Source organism: Oxyura jamaicensis, chromosome 1 (genome assembly GCF_011077185.1).
Source record: "Oxyura jamaicensis isolate SHBP4307 breed ruddy duck chromosome 1, BPBGC_Ojam_1.0, whole genome shotgun sequence".
Taxonomy (NCBI): Eukaryota; Metazoa; Chordata; class Aves; order Anseriformes; family Anatidae; genus Oxyura; species Oxyura jamaicensis.
In genome coordinates, this window is record NC_048893.1 from 128102946 (window position 1) to 128109419 (window position 6474).

Below are 6474 nucleotides of genomic sequence, written 5' to 3' on the forward strand. Positions count from 1 at the left end.
ATATATATGACTGATACTTTATGACAATCTTTGTGTAATGAAGAATTGCAGTGGGCAGGTTAGTGCACTAAGGTCTTTGTCAAGTAAAGAATTGTCCAAGATTCCTAGTAAACACTTAGATTAGCACAGTTAAGAGAAAATTCATAAATTCACAAAGTGTTCTTTGATTATAAATGAAAAACAAAACAAAACAAAACAAAACAACAGAATTCCTTCCTTCCTTCCTTCCTTCCTTCCTTCCTTCCTTCCTTCCTTCCTTCCTCCCCCCCTCCCTCCCTCCCTCCCTCCCTCCCTCTCTACTTCCCTCCATCTCTTCCTTTCTTTCTTCTCTTCCTTTCTTCCCTCCCTTCCTCCCTCCCTCCCTCCCTGTTGATGTTGCCACTTTCTTAATCCAAGATACAATTTGGGGGAAACCATTGGCATAAATTCCTCTCCTTGGAATCCCTTTCTTTTCCTCTCTTACACACTATCCCCAACAAAAATGGAAAGGGATTCTCCCAACTTCCCAACTTTGTGGTAGGAAAAAGGTATTGAAGACATTCCTTGCACATGCTTGGTTCATTTTCACTGTTAAAATGGCTCGATATGGTGAAGATCCTCCTCTGCTCCTGTCTCCTCCTTCAACTAAGCAATAATGGGGAGACAGAGCTGTGAAGTCACAACCCGTATTGTGAAAAAGATCTCATCCATCAAACTGTCACCTCAGTTTTCTGTCCAGGGTCACTGAGGAACAAAGTCAGCTTGTGTCAGGTTGAAATAGCATTGGTAAGTGTTGCTGTGTGTGAAGCTGGTGGTTTGAAGTCTCTTTATTTTGTTTGAAAGGCTCAAACAGCATGCTGCTGAGCTGAAGAACAAGCAGGAGGAAGTCTCCTTATAAATTATTAGTGGAAGGCTTACAGCCATCATTTAAGATGTGAAATTATGCCATCTGCTTTTCTAGGTTTTTGATTTACTTTGTGCCAGCTGTCTATTTCTGAGTTTCAGCATATCACAGAAAGGTAAAACTTGCATTAAAAACTTATACGACAACAGCATTTCTTTAACAATGATTTTAAGCTTTCTTGAAAATCTGAGAATATGTAGGGGATGCTATCTCAATATCTATGGCATGCTTTCAAGACAAATTATACGGAAAAATGCTGTCTCTTTTTACATAAACTGGGAATGTAGATAGAAATCTTCTTTCATCATGAAAAATGCAATAGTTTGTTCTGATTTTATCTATCAAAAGCATTTCTGGGAGGCACTGGTGTTTTTTATATGGCTTTTAATTTGGTGATTCCTCATGTTATTCATGTCTTGTCTGTCGGGGTCTTTGCTCTTTTACTTTCCTATTATTGATTATCTGGGGGATCATTTGTGTTGCTATTTAAGGTTTTCTTTTGTGTTCTTTGTTAATATAAATATAAATATATATTTCTTAGGCCCAGCATCAGCTTTAGGAAGTCACTCAGATAACTAAAAAAAAAAAAAAAAAAAAAAAAAAAAAAAAAAAGGAGGGGGAAAAAAAAAAAAAAAAATTTAATAATAATAATAATAATAATAAATAAATAAAAAGGCAAAGGCAAGGCTAACTGCTTCGCTGCCCGAGATGCACAGGGGGGACCCTGCGAGCACCCGTGGCCGTGCTGGTCCTGCACTGAGCGGGCGGTGGTGCGGGTGCGGGTGCGGATGCTCGTCCCAGGAGTGCCGGGCGGCGGCTGAGCGGCAGAGGGACCTCTTCCTCCCCCTGCCCTCCGGGAGAGCCGCTTCTGCTGGAGTCGTTCGGTGTGTGCTGCTTTTTCCTGTGCGAGGATTAGGGAGCGGGAGAATGGCTTTGTGAGGAGGCGCGGAGAGAGGGAGCTGAAGAGAGGCTGCTGAGAGGGGCCGGCAGACTTTAGCCTTTCATAGTTCTTTCAGTCAATTCATTCTGGGAGACCAATTGCATGCGCTTCGGCAGCTGGGGGTTTTGTTTCCCTTTCAGCTATATACTGTAGGAGAAGCTGGTAAGGTTATTTCTTTTCTTTTCTTTTCTTTTCTTTCTTTTTTTTTTTTTTTTTTTTTTGTTCCCCCCTTGTCCTACTGTTCCACGATGCTATTGTAATTGCTTTATTGAAGCGACTGTTGCGTGAGGAAGGGAAGTTGGTTAATGATGCTGAGGGTCCCCTGCATTGTCTCTGCTTTGTGCAGCTGCATAGTTTGTGGAGAGGCACTGTTTACAGTAGAGGGGCTGGTTTCCGTTGAACAACTTTGCTGTTATTTTTCCAAAGTTGTTTCAGCCTTTCCTTCAGTGGAGCTAGGAAAATAAACAAATAAACGGGCTCAGCTGTTTGGAAATGGGTAAATTTATAGAGGCTACAATTTGTTGAAAAAGCTGTTCTGCCTAAATCCCAGTTTCAGATGCTCTGTCTTTGATGTTACCAGATTTGTCAGTCTTCTGGATCAATTCCAAAACTGGGTTTTTAAGTGAGAACCTTCTCTCACAAATCTTTTCTTTGCATTTTCAGCAGGGACAAGATAGGTCACTTGAACTGATAGCCAAAGAAAACAAAGCACAAATGTATGTGTGGAAAGGGGAAGGATTTGGGGAAAGGAAACTCCCAGGGGAACTCTGGAATTAAAAATAAACGAAGGAGCATTAATTCTTGGCACTAATTTTTAGCAGAATGCTCCTGATTGCTGTAAGATGAAGCATGTGGTACGGTTGAGACTGTAAAGACTCCTTCAGAAGATTCAAGATGCACAGGTGCATATCCTGTCTAACTGCACCCCTCCATAGAAGGAGTTATCAGATTTATCCTCTTTGGGAGGAAAAAAAAAAAAAAAAAGAGAGAGAGAGAGAAAACAGAAGATACTAGCTATCCTATCCCTTTCCCCTCTCCTTGTTATTTTTAGAATAGTGACTTGTATTTGTCTGAGTCTTTTTTTCCTTTCATATTATCGTGGGAAACTTTGGCTTGAATTGGTTAGACATACGTGAGCGCAGCTTGGGGCATACCAAGTCTATTCCGCAGGCAGGCTATGAAAATCCTTCTTGTGACTCAGATGAATTGCAAAGGCCATAATCACCAACAAAAGTTTCTTTTGTGGCCATTCAAAAATCACAAACAAGGTAACGGGGGATGATTGACAACAGTTACACTACTGATTGACAGAGAACGAAAAACTTGGTCTGTGACTTAGTATGTTAGTTTTTCAGGAAGTGTTGACCTTTTTCACTATTATTCTGCTCTTTCTGGTGGACTATTCCCAACTCCCCTATTGAAGCTAGAATGTCTATCTAAAACGTGTCTTTGTAGTTACTGCCTATAGTCTGTACATCTCTTTACAATGATATGCTTATTTGTTGATGCTGAAACAAAATTGATAGATGTATTATAATCAGACCTCCATGAAAGAATGTCTTTTATATGCTTCACATGCTTAACTATTGATTTCAGCTACAGATTTCCCTGTTATGAAGTAATGAAGTGACACATCCAAGTCCTGCAAATTTACACTCACAGTTCTAGCTCTTAATAATGGAAGGCCCAAGGATATCAATGTGGTTACTCATGTGAGTAAAGATTTGGAGACTAATTTCCCATTCATGAATGAAATGGTTTAGGAAGTGTGCAGTTACTATGGTTCTATTTTGGCTTAAAAACAAAAATCTCTGTTAAAACAACCACTAATGAGATTTGTTAGAAGGGGCCCAAGGACAGGCAAATTCACTAGTTTAATATAAGGATGTGGTAGAGTCTTGACAGCAGTATTTCAAGAAGAATGATAAAAATGTTCCCTCTTTAGCTTATTAACAGTTTTAGAAATATGGGAGACCTAATTCATCTCTCTGTGCTGCACCACTAGATATGGCTGGGACCCTTGAAATAACAGCACAACTATGAGTTACTCCTCCCTTTGAGAATAAAAGTTAATTTAGTCTGTCCTTTATCGCATACTCCTCCCAGCTCCTAGTAATAACTGTCAGTTCTGGCAAATGACACCAAACTGATATTTCAGGTTATGCTTCTCCTGGCTTTCTGTAGACAAAGGTACTGTATCTCTAGCATGCACTGTTTATTATTTTCACATCCTTGGTTTCACAGCAAGCAAACAAGGCAGGATGCATTCTCTGGTCCTTGATATACCAGTTTAGGCTCCTTGCTTCTCTGTCAGAGAAATTACTTTAGTTTAGTGTTTCTAAACTGTTCACTAGCATCCTTTAGCTTATAGAAATAAAGGGATGTATTTGTTAATACTTCTTTCCTAGTTTTCACTAATTCTTAATTTCCATTTATTTGATTTTAAGAGCATCTGACATAAAGGAACTCACATTCGGTATTATATCTGTACACTTGGATGGTAATGGAACTGAAGTAAAATAGTTGAACAAGAAAGTCTTAACATTAACTGCCTGAAACAATAATGTTGCTATCCTAGCATTTTTTTTTTTATAATGCAGAACTACATATGCTTTTATAAGGTAGTTATTGTTGCAAAAAGGACCTTTAATTGGAAACAAAAGATCACCACCAACCTCACATTTGTGCTTAATGAAGTAAATTTGGTTATAAATATCTTTTAATGAATTAAAGCAGAACAAAATTAATTCCAAAGGTGGAGAGAAACACATCTAAATAAACTTAACATCCATTTATTCAGAAAATTAGAGCAAATTAAACATATTCCAGCAGATATTAACTACTTGCTATTTGTCATAACAAGGTTTAGACAGATGGAAACTATAATATTGCTTCTTGAAACATACGCCATTCTACAAAAGAAATTGTAAGCTGCCATGCAGGTGCTGTACTGCAATTTGGTGAAATTTTCTAAGTTTTTACACATTTTTTAGTCTAGATGTCACATGAAGACCACATAGCACTGCCTCCAACTTGTCTATGTTTTTATACTATATACATACATACCTATTTGTGCATGTATAAACATTGGTGGCAATTTTTTAAAATGCAGTTGATACACTTTTCATCAGTACTCTTTTACTTGTACTCTTAACTTGCATCGCTGCAAGAGAAATTGTTTGGACAGATCTATTAAGATGCATATTAACATTATGCATCTTCTGCATTAACTAAACACTTCATAGGACACAGAAGACTCACAAAGCCTTCACTTAAAGCTTGTGACAGCCCATCTTCCTAAAAATAACTATCTGAAGTGAATGTCATCATAAGTTGGGCTAAACAGTGTAAAAGAATGATACTTTCATTATCCTTAACTGGAAGAAAACACATCTGGGCTCTCATAGGAAGCTGCCATTCTACAGTCAGTAAGCAGCAGGAGGTCCAGTCCTGTGGAATAGGAGAAGAATAAAAGAATACAGCTCCCACATAGCTGCCTGACAAAACAAGAGATTTTGAATATTGCTTCAAATATAAATTGCATTTTTTTAAATTGCAATGAAAGTGGTTAGATACTAATTCAGTCTTTTTTTACTCATAATTATATAGAAACAGAGTATGTCCATCATATATATTTGAGTGATATTTATAGATTCTAATTAATTTCATGCAGTTTTCAAAACTTCCTTTTGATGAAAGCCTGCCTAATTACTAATACATCTTTCTGTTATGCACATCCTCCCACTCCTTAGAAATGCATTGTGTCCCATAGTTTGGGATTTGTTTGTGTTTAGAACACAATATAAACAGATAGGAATTGACCTGCTGAGCAGGAGATCATCTGCAGAATCATTTGAGTTCAGGAAGTGTGGGACATTGCTACAATATATAGCAGAGGTTTGCAAAGTTCGCAAGCATCCCAATATCTTCCCCAAATGTGTTTCAGTGATGTATGGCCATACCTCATTATTTTTGAAAAGCTGTAACATGTACAAGAGTATTATCATTTCTGGTTGGACATAGCAGGTATCTTTCCTTTCCTATTAGAATTCTCAGTCTTTTAGAAAAGTAGCATCCATTTCTATGATAAATTTCCAGGTTTTAAGAGATTATAAATTAAAATTCAGACCACGTGGTGTGGCAGACAGGACAGGATGCTGTCTATCAAGGTATCATAGTTGATGCAGAATGAAATCATTGGAATGTGTGGTCTTGAGTAATTAAAACTTCAACTGAAATGTTAGTATTTTGGCTGACTCTTAGGGAAAGTCCACCAGTAATTTCCTAAAGGGAAAACACTGTTAGCTTCCAGCCATACCTGAGTCTGTCCAAGCCCACTATATTATTAGCTGACATCTAAGCTGACATCTATGTAAATTTGTAAGAGCTTTTGAAGTTTTCTGGATTCTATACAGACAGAAAAGAGATGGATAATTTTTGCTTCCATGAAGGAATTCGAGTATCATACTTCAGTGGAATAAAGTAATAAAGGAAACTAAGGGTCAACCTTGCAATCAAAACTCATCTACATTAGAAAAATACATGAGACCTTTTCCTTTCCTTTCCTTTCCTTTCCTTTCCTTTCCTTTCCTTTCCTTTCCTTTCCTTTCCTTTCCTTTCCTTTCCTTTCCTTTCCTTTCCTTTCCTTTCC

The 6474-nt window shown here is 37.8% G+C and overlaps 1 protein-coding gene across 2 annotated transcripts in view; it reads left to right on the forward strand.

The window, feature by feature from the left end:
• The window catches only part of MID1 (midline 1), a 240142-nt gene that overhangs the window by 64175 nt on the left and 169493 nt on the right, over positions 1-6474 (forward strand). Inside the window, exon 1 of one of the 2 annotated variants that reach the window (XM_035341756.1) lies at positions 1850-1985. The exons of the other annotated variant lie outside the window; for it this stretch is intronic. The gene's annotated coding sequence lies outside the window, so the exon portion shown is untranslated. Of the gene's footprint in view, positions 1-1849; positions 1986-6474 lie in introns of those variants that run through there. 2 annotated transcript variants of the gene reach the window in all.